Source organism: Macaca nemestrina, chromosome 7 (genome assembly GCF_043159975.1).
Source record: "Macaca nemestrina isolate mMacNem1 chromosome 7, mMacNem.hap1, whole genome shotgun sequence".
Classification (NCBI taxonomy): domain Eukaryota; kingdom Metazoa; phylum Chordata; class Mammalia; order Primates; family Cercopithecidae; genus Macaca; species Macaca nemestrina.
In genome coordinates this window covers 23,391,331-23,408,679 of record NC_092131.1, presented here as the reverse complement: position 1 = coordinate 23,408,679, position 17,349 = coordinate 23,391,331, and the positions used below count along the sequence as shown (strand labels likewise).

General features: G+C 35.8%; 1 pseudogene; it reads right to left on the bottom strand.

Annotated features, from left to right (window-relative positions):
• Window positions 1-4,071: 4,071 nt before the first annotated feature.
• LOC105467612 (small ribosomal subunit protein eS1-like) lies at window positions 4,072-4,898 on the bottom strand (annotated as a pseudogene).
• Between the last annotated feature and the right edge of the window lie 12,451 nt (window positions 4,899-17,349).

Genomic DNA, 17,349 nt, shown 5'->3' with positions numbered 1-17,349 from the left:
TCTATATTTATTTATTTCATTTTCCTTTTAATCATGTAAAATAAAAATAATACATTTCTTCACTAAGCCCCATACAGATGCACCCAGATGGCCTCCATTTGCCCCATCATGTTGTATAAGGGTCATTTTCTACATGTACCATGCCATGAAAACTTGGAGAAAGCAATTCATTTGTCAATAAACAGTAATTAGGGAATCCGTTGCTAGAGGATAGTAAGACAAAAATATTAATCCGAGAAATTTGCAGTTTAGATTGAATGGGACGTGGATTGTGCAGGAAACAATCACAGCAGTGATCACATATGGACAAATTCTTAAACTGCGGCGATGCTGGTGGACATGAACAAGGGCATGGATAAAATCCATCAAATTTAGAAATAGACTGACTCTATGGAGGCCAAGAGTAAAAGTCATTTGAGTTTTCAAAGTTAATATGCAGATATTTAGTTATAATGATGGCTATAATCATGAATATAAACAATTCTGTCCTGGCCCTCTTCCTAAATGTCTTCTGTTTTTATGTTTACATTTCAGATATTCCATTATTTTGTACAAATTTATTCACCTAAATTGTGCAGGTGTTTCTGGGGACAGGAAAGTCTGGGTAATGACAGAACAGACTATTGCATGCACATATATGGTACTGCAATATATCCTCATCGTTTACCCCTGTGTAGCTACTCAGTTTTAAGGTGCAGTAGTCTCAACGTGAGTACTCGAAGGATTGCCTTTAAGTTTATTTAGCACTTTGCATTTCATCTGTAAGTATGCACTAACTATGGCTAAAAGCACTTCCCCTCCTTCCAAAGAAATAAATTACTAATTTATGACATTTCATAAAATAAAGTTGCAGGAATTACCAAGCTTACCCTGACACTCTGTTAAATTTATCTTGAAGCTTTTGTAAGTGTATACCTTGTGACCTCCAATAGTAAGCTTACAAAGGGCAGAGAACACGTTTGCCAAGATTCCTGAATCCACAGCATATAAATGTGAAAATTCTGAAAAGGATGGCGAAGGCCAGTATTTGACCTTGAGTCCCACCATTTACTATTTGTATAACTACGGAATGGTTACCTTTACGCTCTATCTTTTTTCTATCCAGTGTAAGACAAAGATGCAGATTTAGACCTCACTTTTCTCATAGAATTACTAAATTGACCAACTTTGGTAGTATATTTCAAAGCCCTACTGAATTACCAAAAACTTATAAAGGAAATACGCATATAAAGGAAATATGTATTAAATAATATATGCATTTTTCGTACTTTTTAATCATATGAATTTAGTATAAGATATATAAAGTTAAATAGTTTACTTTCACATTTTGGTCTCTTTAATCCATACTTATAAGAGAAAGAATTAAATCTCTATATTTTTAACTTCCTAAAAATAGATTTGTTGTTTGGACAATCTACGGGAACTTGCCAAATAAAAGGGAGTACGTGTTCATCTAATAACATATAACACAAGGTTACCAAAACATAGTCACTTAACAGATCTTTCTCCTGCCTCAGTTTTAGCCAGATCTCAGGTCCAGGACTTAATGTAATGAAGGCTGATAAGGAATATAGTTTATTGGTGACATGGATAGTAAAACTTTCAGCTTGTGAGGCATTTGTGAATCAGTAAAATAACATATCAGAGAACATGCCCAAGTCAAAGAGCAAAAACACCCTCTTTAACACAACCTTGGGCAACTGTAAAATAGAATCTGCAATAACAGTTAAACATAACAGTTCTTTGGGGACTTATATAACAATGCATAAAAGTAAATGGGTCACCAGCTTTCCAAATGTGGTTTGCCTTTGGAAAACCAAAGCAGTACACTAGGAGGTGTGCTAGAGAAAAGCCCAGACAGTCTATACATACGCATTGTAACTTTTTTTTTATGTTTTGTTTTTTCCAGTTGAAGGCATTGCATGGTAACTCCATCCACGGTCTCATTCTCTTGATTATTAAATAAGGGTTAACAAAGGACTAAGTATCCAGGGGCTTTTTTAAGAAGCTTCCTTCTTCTTCAGTGAGATTTATAATTTAGTGCTCTATGAGAACTGCAGGTTTCTGATTATTTCCAAAAATATATGTCCCCTTTTTTAACTGAGAAAATAACTTACTCTGCTGCTTTCATGCTTTTAATGACTGAAGGTTTATATTCCATCAGAAACCAGCAACAAGAATAATAAAAAGTACATAATCATACTCAGATGCTAATTGTGAATTATTAGGAGGGCATAAAATATATCCAATTGCTTTCTTTAATGTTACCTTTAACAGAAGTGTTATAACTTTCTTATTCCAAGGGTAACGTAGACAAGGATTCACACCTAGGCTGTTATCTCATATCTGAATGGAAAACCTCAAATCTATCTAGAGATGGCTTAGAGCTAAAGGGAAGAGAGGGTGAAAGTTTATTTGGTGTTCACCCAGATAATAAAGTGTCAACATGCCAGCTGGCCATTTCATTAAACCAATAATTATATCTGCACCACTGAATGCAGCACTTGGCAGTACACAGTCCTTCTATTTTTTCATATATGTGTATATTCCTGGGGCTTCCAGTCTGTGGGAACAAATGGTTCACATTAAACCAATACTGAAATTAACATGTCTATTTAGCCTCCTACTATAGCACCAGCTGATCTGAGACCCCAGAGAGTGTGCCCTAGCAGTACCCTGAGAGATGTCTCCAGGTTTCTCACAGTGTTTAGTTACGAATTGCCCCAAGTTCTCTCTTTTTTGACAAGATTCTCCTGACTCTGCTCTTATTATAGAGCATTTTTGATGAGTCACCAGCAGAGATCGTCACTGACTCTTCTCTGCTGGCACAAAACTCCAGTACATCTTCCTAGAGGGCAGTACATCAGACATTTCCTCTTTCATTCAGCTGACAATTGAAAGCTCTCCTTTATGGTAACTCAGTCCAAGAGCCACATAGTTAGGGCCACCACCAAGCCCTGCTATCAAGGCTGTGTCACAGTTTAAACTCTGTTGAGACCCCTTGCTAGTCTAGCACCCTCCCTATTTACTTCCTCTTTCACTTTCACTCTGTTTGTTTAAAAGGCAGGTTTTTAAGGATAGGGACATAGCATATATTTATTAGTGTTATCCACTCCTACTAACTGAATGTTGGAAGTCCTGTGGAACGTATTTCTTTCTTTTTTTTTTTTTTTTGAGATGGAGTTTTGCTGTTGTCACCCAGGCTGGAGTGCAGTGGCACAATCTCGGCTCACTGCCCCCTTCGCCTCTTGGGTTCAAGCGATTCTCCTGCCTCAACCTCCCGAGTAGCTGGGATTACAGGCATGGGCTACCATGCCAGGATAATTTTGTATTTTTAGTAGAGATGGGGTTTCTCCATGTTGGTCAGGCTGGTCTGGAACTCCCAACCTCAGGTGATCCGCCAGCCTCGGCCTCTCAAAGTGCTGGGATTACTGGTGTGAGCCACCAAGCCCGGCCGGAAAGCATTTCTTTAACAGGTGCTATGCCTCCAGCTTACTTTGTATCACCTAATATACATTTTGACTTTCCTATACAAGAGTCCTAAGTCCTAGGAATCTAGGTATGAGAAAAGTGTCCTACATTCAACTGGGTAAGGAAGCTTAAACAATGAAAACAACCCATATTTTCAAAGTTTCAGTGTCATGGTAAGAGAAAGTTCTGAGACAATAAACAAAAAATTACATAGCACTTCAGGCTACTGGGAAATAGTTCTTTTAAAAAAAAGTTTGCATAGTAAATTTATTATCAAAAGATCTTTACTGGCCTTGGACCATTTCCATTAATGAGTGTGAAACATGCTCGATTAACAGTGACAAACATATATAGCATTTTTCCCCAGAGAATTGTAACTCACCATTGGATGGAGAGTACGCATCCTAGTGACAATTTTCCTCATGAGGACAAAGTCTGATAAAAGGTATGTAAATATCATTTGTACAAAACTTTCTAATATGTTACCGCATGCCAAAAGACATTAAATTCCACAAGAAAGAAAGAATAATAATTTGGTCTAATAGAATTGTATGTAGTTTAGTTTAGCTTTAATTTTTTTTTTCCTCACAAATAGCACTTTTTATTTGACACTAATTCAAGTCTGAACTTTAAACAGATTCTTGGACTGGTGGTTCATATCCATCAGCTCGTTCAACTTTAGCATCTGTCTCGTCCGTAGTGGCTTTTCCAGAACTACTGCCTTCACCATGAAGCTCCAGGAGCTTTCCCAATTCAAAGTTGGGCTTCTTCAGCATTTTACTTTCCTAACGAAGACATCATGGAGAGGATAAATAGATTGGCAAGCCTCTTCTATGTCTTTTCCAATGCTGTCTGGAATCAATTTGTTGACCACTTCTTTCAAGTCATTTGCCTGCACCTCTCGGGTCATGATTTCCATCATCTTCTTCCGGATTTGGCGGACCTGTTGGTGCTGAGCATAAGAGGTCTTCCGTATCTGATTGTTGCATTTTTTAGTAAAACCAACACAGAACAGACGAAGCAAGTAACCATAGGTAGTCTTGACCTCAACATGAGCTTCAATCATTGCCTGCCACTTTTTGACCATGGACCACATTTTGTCACGGGTAAGATCCATGCCACGGAAGTTAGTCAGGCATTTTTTGCCCTGAACATCTTCAGTAATCAGCCTGAATTTTCTAAATGCAACTTCATCATTGTGCAAATCAGCAAGACTCACTTCAAACACACGACCCTTGAGACCATCAGATGCAATTTTGGTTCCTTGGGTCCTGGTGACGAGCATCTTTCCAATATTTCTTATACTGAACATAGCAGGTGCTTTCACATCATACCAATATTTCTTAGAAAATGGATCAACCACTTTCTTCTTGGCTCCCTTTTTGCCGCCTTTCGTAAGGCGCTTGTTCTTGCCAACCGCCATGGTGCTGATCTAGCTTTAATTTTTAAAAGAAAAACAATGGTAAGAATATGACATGAAAAACTGGATGAAGGATTCCAGAAGAAGGCATTTTGGTTACTACTTTAAAAGAAGAATGACTTCCTAAGAGCTGTAATAGTTCTAGTCCTGAGGAAACTCTGCTGAGGTTGCTAGAAAATAATGATGTGCATGCTGCAGCCCAAAAGGTCCACCAACCCCCGGGCTGGGCAAGAAATAGGGGAGTCACACAATACAAAAATGTTAGAAAAATAAGTTATTTTCGTCATTTAACAGAAAGTCTCATAAACTTTCAAGAATGATGTACTAAAAAACCTTTTCTTATCATTCAAGTTTAACTGATTATGCAAAAGGATGATAGTGCATATGTGAAGATAATTGATAAAATAGGATCATTTCGGTTGATCATTAGACGTGTTTTCTCAGGATAGGATAATGAAAAGAAAAGGAGAAGAAAAACTTAGAGAAAATAGAGATACAAACTGGACTAAAGTATACATTACAAAATAGGATAATCTGCATTACATGTTTGTCTTGTATACTTTGTGATTTGCATTTATTGCACATTTTAAAGTAACTATTTGTTTACATATCTGTATATATACTTTTAACCATCATGGTAGGATGTGAGTTCCATTAATCTTTGAATTTCCCATTCCAAGCTGGTGTTGTTCTAAATAATTACAGATGCACCCAAGTAGTATCACACCAATTCCAAGTTATCTCCTTTTCTGCCTTTTTTTAGCCACTGTAACCTTAGTCCTATTCCTTGCATTAGAAACACAGTACACAGTACATGAATATTTACAGAATGAGGAAATGAATGAATGAATCCTCGCCTTCATGGGAGGAGGTCATAAATGTCTGTAATAAAGTAATAAGATGTAAAACATGAAGGCTCATAATGTTAATTGAATGATTTGAGATGCGTACATTATGGTCTTACGCAAAACATTTGAGAAATGGAATCAGAAATCAAAGGAAACCAATCCTATTTGTGCCCACCATGCTCCACCACTATATTCCTGATTTCTCTCATCTCATGGACAAATGAATGAGTAAATGAATTACCGAATCCCTGCTTGGAGCATTTTTCTCTATATACAGACACATTATAGGAGAGCTACATTGTGGCTAGTGTGTCTTCAGTAATCTGAGTAAATTATTGAACCATTTTCCTATTTGACAAGAGAAAGCATGATGAAAGCACTGAGTTTTGGAGGTTTAGAGATGGATTCCTGCAAATGAAGGAAAAGATTATAGACATCAATTTCCTTTGTTCTAAAACCAAACAAAACCTCATTAAAAGATTGCCTGAGTTAACAAATAAAAACCTGCAGATCTACCTTACTGAACTGAACATTCCCTTCATTTTTTTGTTTTTATGTTGAATATATCATATAGCATATGGTGCATCAGTTAGCTGGTGTGTTGGTTAGAAATATATGAGAATATGAACCCAAATATCAATTGTCAGTTACATTATCAGTTTATTTCCTCTCCTTTTCCCTTCACAGTCCATCCCATTGTTGCCTTCTTTTGTCTATGCTTCAAAGTGTGGCATATACTCTTAGCAATAAAGATAATTTCATTTATTGATCCGTTGACTTCAGGCACTTGGACAAGCAGCTCCATTAGTAGCTGCAACTGGGTACTCCTCTGGGCCCAGGATTCTAAAGAGGAGACACTTTAGGCCTGACATGTAAATTGCTCTCAGGAAGGCAAGAGTCTGCTGCATCCATTACTCCCATTATTGGCCAATTTGTCAGCAACTCAGAAAGCAGAGCAGCTCCATTGCAAGTCAAAGGAGACACAAGATCATCCCTAAGGCAAGAGGAGGAAGAAGATGAATTGAAAGAAATTGATTTGTGACGTCCTGCCCAATGACAAACTTATGCAGCAAAGGAAGAGCCCTACAGGCCTCCAAAAAGTGGGAGGGAAGCAGGAGAGAAAAAGGAAAAAAAAGCTTGTTCATACCCATAAATAATGTATATATGGAAGCCTCTTTCATCTCATTGTGCTTATGTGGGTACATGTGTGTGTTTTGATCTCCGCAGTATTGCTGTATAACTGATCTTAAGAAAAGAAAATTCAGCTGAAGCAACGACTCAAGAAATGGGTGAGCAGCATTTAGTTTTGATCTTTGACAACAGCTACCAACAGAATATCAGAGAGAATGAATTAAGAAATCATGCTGAGGCTAAAAAGTATGCACAAGCACACACATACCCACACTCATGCACGCGCCCCATCATATACACCTGGAATAACCCAGTTGCTATTAAATCAAAACTCAAATCCTCCCTTCATTATAAAGAAGCTCATGTCTGCAAACTAGTCTGCTTGCCCACTCCTTGTTTTATCTGGCACTGGTCCCTGAACAAAAATCAATCTCCAATTTCCTTTAATGTTTAGCACTAAATCCAGAAAGCAAAACAAAACATGAGAGTCTCACATTTATTATGGAACCTCTTTTATCTGGCTGGAGGGCAGCCTTCTAATCAAGGGACTGAATAAACAGTCATTTACTTACTTTCAAGGAACAGAGGAGACAGCTCAATCTTCTTGAAGGCCAGCAGAACCAAAGGGGCCCTCCAATTTGTAAATCAAAACATTAGCAGCTTGTTAATTTAGCCTGGCAGTTATTAAGATGCAAAGAAGTTCATATTACTGTGTTTATTGATGGAGGTTATAGGTAGGAGAAAAATTATTTACTTCGTTTGTGGAAGAAGAATATCTGGTAACTGAGACTAAAAGGCTTTTTTAATTGTAGACATTTAGTGAAGCTTTTAAAAAATATGTGCTTTCTTATTTCTCAAATGCTAAAGGAAAATAACAAGCCAGCAACCTAAACTACAAGAGCATTTAGAATGTTGTCCCATCATGTGTTTGGAGGTATGATACAGTAAGATTGATCAAAAGCATGGTACTGATTGAGGTTTTTACATCCTAGCTGGGTAGTATAACACATTGTGTTTGTCAGAAGACAGAGAGAACAGACAGACAGACAGACAGACACACACACACACACACACACACACACACGCATACCCTGGGTAAATCTAGAGAAAGCAATTTCTTATGCTTAAGTTTACAATGAATTACATTATTTTCTTTATCCACAGTAGTAGCTTCATTGTCTCCGCTGCTCCACCTACAATTCAAATTCACCAAAGTAGGAAAGAGTCACTGTCCTGTACTGGAGAGGAAATGTACATCTTTGCAGTTCTTGTGGTAGGAACTGAGGAAGCAAAATGTTTTGAGGTAACCAAGGTGATATCCAGACTTTTTCTTCAAAATGCCTTTCTGGAATGGGTTTTTGAAATTTTTATGCGGTTATTTTATAAACCTCAATCAAAATAGTTCCACATTAAATCTTACCGTCTTTTTTTTTTCACTTTTCTCAAATTTATTTTACTCAATGGAACTGAAATGGGGTGTGGAATGAAGATGTCTGCTTTACACATTATCTGGCAATTCAAAAAATTCTGAAATTGTATGGCTTGGAAAGATGCTAGAAGAAAGCATAACAAATATTTTTATAAATTTATGGTAAATAAAGACTTTGTAAACATAGTTTTAAAGATACAAGATAAAATGGAGAGAGAAAAATGTAGTAGGTTTGATGAACTGGGGAAAAAAAGTGTTCCAAAAACAAATGTGAAAGATAAATAAGCTTAATAAATGTCTGCAACATGTAAATACTTGTAATATCACATTGCTCTTCTTAATACAACAAAGGCTCTTTAAATATCATTTTTTTAAAAGTGGACACTTCTGCTATTACATGGTCCATAGAATTATTGTTCATTATTCTGATAGACCATGGGGATCCTGCTGAAATCATGGGCCAAAAGTATACGCCAGGTAGTAAACCAGGAAATACAGCAAGGATGAGCCATCAGAGATACAGCTGATCAGTGTTCTGGAAATAGTTGCTGAAGTAGTTAAATAAGAAAAAAAAATGAAAACGAGGTTAGCAAATTATTATTTTGCATTTTATAGAATCGTATGAATATCTGTAAAACACAGTTGAACTTCATTTTCTCTTAACATTTACAATCAATCGGTTACCTTAGTTTGCATTGTAAGCTTTTTTCTTTCCCCTCTGTAAACCCATTGTAAAGAGTGGCTATGTGACATTTTAATTGTCTGGTGTGTTGTTTTATTCTTCTAATGGAGATGTTCCTTCTGGTGAAAATGTTCCTTCTTAGATTACTAGAACTCTAATACAGCAGCAGCTATAACTGCAGAGATAGGCAACAGATATTTTGTATGTTGGCTCTTGGGCATATTAGTGCAGCTCCCTTCTCAATTCTACCCTGTAGGGCCTATATTCTGGGTATAGCAGAGACTACTTCAAAACGTGTATTACTTCCTGACAGAAAACATCCCAATCCCAAGTATAGTATTATCTTAGAACTACGTTGTAACTAAATCTTCTTCAGAACAACTCCAATCTATAAGTTGCTGCTTCTGATAAATATGTACATGATAACACCAGTGAATCTCATTGGCCATGGTCCATTAACTTACATGGTTTCCTAAATTGAATTCCTTGGTTCTGTAGTAATATCGTGTTGATACCACGGCAAGAGGGTAACTCATCCATAACTCTTCAAGTAATGATGCCAGCAGAAGCAAGGGAAAAAGGGAAAACAAAGCCCTGATGGGAAAAAGTACTCCCCCTTCCAGTATTTCATTGAAATCAGTTTGCCACTAGGTAACCAATTGGTGGCAAGTTGGATATTACAGAACTTTGGGGTCTCAGAAGCGGTTATGGTTAATGGCACATTTAGCATCAAGCAGTGGCAGTGAGACCTACTAAGTCAACCATAGTGCATTAGAAGTCCATGCTTTTGAATCCATGTATAATATCCATAGTTGTCACTAGAGATATTTGTTCATGAAGTCTTTGTGCAAACAGTTGAATGGCTGGAGGAAATTAATTTAAATTCCTAGAGGTTCATCTTGCACATGGATTTTTGGATAGTCCTGTCCACAGTGATGCTTTGAGTGTGTGTGTTTATATGTGCATATGTGTGTGTTTAACATTTAAATAAAATACAATTATGAAACTCATATTCTAACACCAATTATCTTCCCCTTTAACTCTTTTCTTCCTTGTCCTAAATATCCAGAGAAATAATCAGTCATTTTTCATGGACTTATATCACTGTTTACTCAGTTTATATCTCAATTCTGCATGATGTTCTGCTAACTGGATGATTTTTTCTTCTCATTGTCCTTTAAGAACGACTTTAAGGAGAGTTGGAACACGTCAGATGCCACATGCCACACAATACTGTCTATAGTCTATACACCAGACCTAACTTACTCTTTTCCTCAGTCATCTGGTTAGAGGAACTACCTTGTCTATGTAAGTGGGTGTTGAGGAGGTGGTAGCAGTACCGCAGAGTTAAACACAACAGAAGTGGAAGTCAGTTGCTCATGTGGTGTTCTTGTTTGAAGGCTTATCAGCTTTCTGTAGAAATGCCATGGAATAGGGCATTTGTCTGGTGTGTTGTTTTATTCTTCTAATGGAGATGTTCCTTTTGATGAAAGTGTTCCTTCTTAGATTACTAGAACTCTAATACAGCAGCAGCTATAACTGCAGAGATAGGCAACAGATATTTTGTATGTTGGCTCTTGGGCATATTAGTGTAGCTCCCTTCTCAATTCCACCCTGTAGGGCCTATATTCTGGGTGTAGCAGAGACTACTTCGATACGTATATTACTTCCTGACTGTTTCCACCACCTGAGTCCTTCAATGCTGTCTTTTCTTAGCTTGGGAAAATCTGTTTTAGTCCCTTTTCCCCTGGTTGTGTCTCTATTTTTACCACTAACAAACTTCATATGATCTTTTCAATGGGCTTATACATTAAAAATAATACAGGCTGTTCATTAGGAGAAATACCTAAAGTAAATGATGAGTTGATGGGTGCAACAAAACAACATGGCACATGTATACCTATGTAACAAACCTGCATGTTGTGCACATGTACCCCAGAACGTAAAGTATAATAATACAAAAAATGAAAAAAAACACCATAAGTTGCAAATGTAAGACTGTTTTAGCCACTTATTTTCTTTACTCAACCATACACCTCTCCTTGAGATAAGAAAGAAGTCAATTATCTGCTTGTATGGGATGAGAGCAAGGGAGAAAAGACAGAAATAAATAATAATAAAAAAAAACTACATCACGCCTTATACCAGAAAGGATCTGGTATGTGTATTTTTAATGTTCATAATTATATCCATATTACGTTACAAAAAAGTTAAAAAATTGAGAGTCACACTTAGCTATTTTTATTGTCTATTATTTATTTCAAATGTTCAGCAATATTATCCGCATTAATATACAGCTGTGCATTGCCTCTCATACAGGGTCATTATAAAGGTATATAGTATTTTGTCTTTCCGTTATGAGTTAGCCATTTGCAAAACTGTGGACTACGGAAAGGGCACACCCATAGAGTCACGTCTTCCTCTTTTCAGTGCACTTTGACTCTCTTTTCCCCGACACCTGCTCTTTTTCTCTCTTCAGTGGCACCAGTGTGTTCCAGTCCCTTTTGTTTAATAAAAGAAAAAATTCTGAATAGATTCACACTAAAATATGATGTGAGTTAATATTTCTTTTCCACGCTTGCCTAGGAAGGATAAGGCATAGCTGAAAGTCGGAAATGTTTACTGAGTGCTAGATTTCAGGCACAGTGGCCCTTGAGAATGTCATTCTACAGTCACAATTTTTGCAACCCTCCACAATGGGACACAATTGTGTATTTCTGAAGGCACTATCTGTTAGAGAAATGTGTTGAAAAATCAAGTTCCTGGCAAAGGAGAAAGCTGTGTCTATTAAGCAACGATTCCCAGCAAACCTTTCTCCAGGCTGATAAGTAGGTTTGGCTCTTTGAAAGCCTTCTTGTAGTCCATTAAGCAGCGTGAGCATCCTCTGAGGAATAATGTTCACTGATGATTGTATTGTTGATATAATTAAGGTCCCTATACATAAAGACTTTAAATACCTATTGTTGTGTTTTTTCATTTCCTGAAATTTTTCTTTTTTGATATTTTTCTAAGCATAAGGTTCATGAAAAGGTGAATGTTAATCGCAACATTTGAGAAAAGTCCCTTGGCTCATTATGTGTGATGGATATAAAAAAAATAAGCTTAAGTTATAGTCACAAATGTTTCTTGTGACTTTTTAGTTAATTATGATAACTTCCAGAAAAAGAAAAGAGAGGGTAACTTTGAACTTAGTGCTTTTTATAGGAAATCGTGCTCTTGCACATTTAAACATTTTGAGTTTTCCTGATTTGCATACCTATTAAATCATAGCTTCAATTTAGCATTTTTTTTTAACATTTTATTATTAACAAAGCTGACAATCTGGATAAGTTCACACCTTGTAGAAGTCAGTAGGGACTTTTAATGCATAAAATACCTAAGGACTTAATTTGTGATTAACTTTTTTAAAAACTTTTTTTTCAAATGTATTAAAAGGAACACACACAACCTTTATTTTTTATGTTATCTTCCTTTATTTTAAAATCCATACACAATATAAAAAGCCTAGTGCAACATCAATTTAATTTGTATAACTTGTGTGTCAAAGAAATTATGAGTCAAAAAAGATAATTTTCTTCAAAGACAGAAAAACACATGCCTAACTACAATTGCATTTTAAATACTGGAAGTTCCATTCATCTTACTCAATAGTTTATTCGCCTTTAAAAAGATTAAGATATTTAATTATGTTCGTATTAACCTTGTATAGTAAACATGCATGTGATTAATGATTTTCAAACTAAAAAACTGAATTAGGGGCCTTTCAACCTAATACAAACTTATTTTTAAATAAATCATTTCTTATATTTTCTAAGGAACCTTTGTCCAATATATAGAATTAAATTAATGTCTATGCAATTCCAAATCAGTAATAAGTTTTGTTTTAAATAACTTTGGAGACAATTTATATATTATACTCAGCTTTCTGAAATTGATTAGATTCTACTCTAGTTTGGGAATAATGTGATAGTAAAGATGAGCTAAATATTCGTTTGTCCTGAGGCAGAAACTGGTTGAATACACAATATTTTTTTTAGCTTTTCAATAACTGTTTAAGCACTGTGTAGATAGCTTAACAAGAGCTCAACTGTTTCAGCTTCTGTAGCAGCTTTGGCTACTCCAAGGGAAAAACAAATATAGTAACACAATCAAGGATAATGCATTACGCATTTCAGTCTATTGTTTTAGCTTTTGTTGGCCCTCTCCTTGCCAAAATCAACATAAAGGAACTTTAAGTCGTCAATGAACTGTTGACAGAGAACAAATGTTGCCCCAAAGTGCCATCATATATCACTGTTTGTATATATAAAGGCAAGCTTCTCAGTCTGTCTTTTTCATGTTGGTTGTAAGTCTGAGGCTGAACGTGAACTCATAGATTAGGAAATGTCACAAAGAAGATGCTGACACTTCCACCCCAATGGCAGGCACAGAGCAGGTGTTCTCTGAATACTTACAAGTGCTGTCTTTACATTTCATGATATGTCATCGATATGCATTCTCATCTGTATAAGTATTAAACCTCATCTTTCCTTGTTATCCACAGAGCATAGAAACAGCTCTTTATGCATAAGCCACACTTCTCCTTCCCTAACATTGTTTTACTCTTCAAAAGCCAGCATCTGATCCACTGGTCTACTTTTCCATAGCTACACATGGAACATACCTCTCCTTGGCTCTTCAGGAAGCTTTTGGTTTTGCTCAAAACCAGTTTTGAGAGAACTGTCATTGCGATTTCCTGGGTAAGATAAATTCTAGGGCCTGCTGGTCTCTTGGCCAAGTTTATTACTAACAATAAATCACTATTCAGATATCCATTTTCTCTGTCTTCCCTCTTTTTCAGTAGTCTAAGGCAATCTTCTTTAACCCTCACTGACACGATGCTCAAAATTTAATAGGTCTTGCTCCTGCCTCATCTATTCTGAGAATTCCCATTAATTTCAATGTACACATTCATGCCCATATAGAATTAATCTAAAGATTTTGAAGTGTTAGCCCAAGCTGGAAAATTAATGGAAGTTGAGCAGACTTTAGTGAAGGAATTCAAACCATTGTCCACCAAGAAAAGGTAAAAGACCAGACTGCGAAGCAGTAAGGCAAGGCATTATTCGGGTTTTAGGAACTGTCATTTGGGAGACACAGATTCAGCCAAATTGCATTCCAGAGAAAGAAAGAGGAGTAGCAATTTTATTTATTTATTTATTTATTTATTTATTTATTTATTTATTTATTTATTTTGAGATGGAGTTTTGCTCTTGTCTCCCAGGCTGGAGTGCAATGGTGCAATCTCGGTTCACTGAAACCTCTGCCTCCTGGGTTCAAGCGATTCTCCTGCCTCAGCTTCCCCAGTACCTAGGATTACAGTTGACTGCCACCACGCTCTGCTAATTTTTTTTGTATTTTTAGTAGAGTTGGGGTTTCACCATGTTGGCCAGGCTGGTCTTGAACTCCTGACCTTAGATGATCGCCTGCCTCGGCCTCCCAAAGTGCTGGGATTGCAGCCGTGAACCACGGCGCCCAGTGAGTAGGGATTTTTAAAAGGAAGCTAAGGGTGATTTAACTAGAATTAGCCTAGAATTTACTAATATGTATACACACGCATACACATATAAATGTACATATTCAGTGTTATTGCTTAAGTCCTACTTTATCTTCTTTTGGAACTTAGTAGGCAAGGATTGGAAATCTTCATTTTAATGAAGCCATGGGCATTTCTGTTGATCACTGAGTTTTAAGAACTGCTTGATTTAGGGATAGGAAATAAAGAAGCAAGGATAAATTGAATGCAAAGCTCTAGATTGTTTCTATTAATATCTTAATTGAGAAATAGAAGAATTCTCAGTAAACAAATGCCATTCTTTCTAGCAAATCTGATGAATTCTAATGCAAACAACTACAACAAATTCAGCAGCTTCAAAAGACATTCCAACAGGCCTCTGGACCCTTCTGATTTTCTTTATTATCTTGTTCACTTTCACATCATTTTCACTCAGCATGTGCTCAATTCAGTCTCATTTTAATGGATTTCCAGTTGGGAAAGTATAATATTCAGAGCTATCTGAAGCAGGTCGTTTCAGGGATATGGCTGTGGGAAGGTTTCACTTATCATTCCCTAATCATTGAAATATCAATGAGAATGACTTAAAGCCCAAGTGACAGTTATACTTTCTGTGTCTCTTCAGGGCAAAGTGAACTGAAACTCCATTAGAGAAGAAAATAAGGGCCATTCTCAGCCAGGGAGTTCATTACCATGATATTTTTCTGTGATGCTTCTAAATTGTCTCTGTGGCTGGACTTGAATTCATAAGTTCTTTATACAGCTCTAGTTCACTTTAGTTATTTCAAATCATTTCTAGCATAAGGGTCTCAGTGAAGGCCACAAAATATATTCAAATAAATGAAAAGTTTTGGTTACACTATTTTATTCAAATATGTACCTCCTAGGGAATTTTAATAAAGGTAAACTAGAGAACACAGCCTTTACACGGAAATGAATGTAGTCATTGTGATTAGATTCCTGACTCCACCAAACAAGTCACTTGTAGTTTTCAGATCCTCAGTGTTCTCATCTGACAAAAAAAGGGTGATACTCTTTATTCTGGAAGATCATTTTCAAAACAAAGAGAAAATACCTATAAAGAATTTTTTGGTAGGTGATAAGTATGTACTTCATAAAAGTAAGCTAAATATTATTAGACTGTTTTAAAATGATTTGGTGGACGTTCCAGGTGGATATATGAGTATGTTTTCATAGGTTGTGTGACTATATTTATTAAAAGACTGATCATTATTTAGTAACTCTTCAAATTCTCTGAATTTTCTGAATAATTTTTTGGGTTAAAGCTAGTTAATGAGTTTATTCCTCTATTTTTATTAAAATTGTGATTATTCTTAGCAAACATACTCCTTTCTGAGCTATGAGTTACAGAAATGTATGAAGATAGATCTCCTGACCTCACAGTTTATAAACTAATAACAAAAAAACATTTAAAATAGTTGTATATAAATAGTAAATACACCAATAGGGAAGTAAAGTCAGATACAATTAAATATAATGAAAGACTTAATGGCATATCTCCTGTAAGTGAGGGAATCACTAAACAGAAAGTATGTATTTTTTTTTTTTTTTGAGACAGAGTTTTGCTCTTGTCGCCCAGGCCGGAGTGCAATGGAAAATCTCAGTTCACTGCAATCTCCACCTCCCAGGTTCAAGTAGTTCTCCGACCTCATCCTCCTGAGTAGCTGGGATGACAGGCACCCACAACCATGCCGTGCTAATTTTTGTATTTTTAGTAGAGACAGTGTTTCATCATGTTGGCCAGGCTGGTCTTGAACTCTTGACCTCCGGTGATCGACCTGCCATGACCTCCCAAAGTGCTGGGATTACAAGCATGAGCCATCCCACCCAGCCCAGAAAGGACATATTATTGTTCAATTAACTATTTATTGAATTCTTAGCAAAAATTAATCAAGTAAGGTATTATTGAAAATCTTCAAAAAAGACTATAAACCAATGTGCAGAAAAGGAGTGATACACAGATTAAAAACAGTACATTGAACTGTATAAAAATTAAAGAAAACTGGGAATTTGAAAAAATATTTTAAAATATATAGTAGATATTGGAACAAAAAAAATTAAGAAGCAATAAAAACAATACATTTTTTTTAAAAAAGCTCTGAAAGACAGATGGCCAGAGGTCATAAATGAAAGACTTATCAAATAAGTCATAAAATGTAAAATTAATCACATGAAAAGTTTCAAACTACATGATAAACATAATAACATTCTATTTTACCTATTAAACTAATAGAGACATTTATTTTAATAATAATATCATATATTAATGAAGGCTCAAGGTAAAAGGAAGTGTCACACATATTTGGTAGGTGAGATAAAATTGACCTTTATGAAAAAAATTAATGTTATCAAATTACTTCATATTTTCATCCGGGTCCAAGCAATATCAAATGTAAGAATTCTTTCCAAGCAACTTATTGTGATTGTTTCCAAGGTATCTTATTCTTAAAGATGTTCATTATACTGTCATTTAACAATGAAAAGGTGGAATTATTAGAAATGTATTTGAGGCAGGTCTATTAAATTCAATCTTAGGGAGAATAACAATACACAGAAACTATAATATAAATAGGTACTCCCAGAATTGTGCAGGTGGTGGTTCTGATCTTAGAGACTATTTACATAAATTATACATAATATATGCATATATATACACAAACGCACACATATGTAGGCACACGCACATAATAAAAATTGCTACTGATAAAAATATTCTTAACAATATGAAAATGCATGAATGATCTATGAAATGAATGAAAAAGAAGCAATTTACAAGGTAATAGCCATTTAATT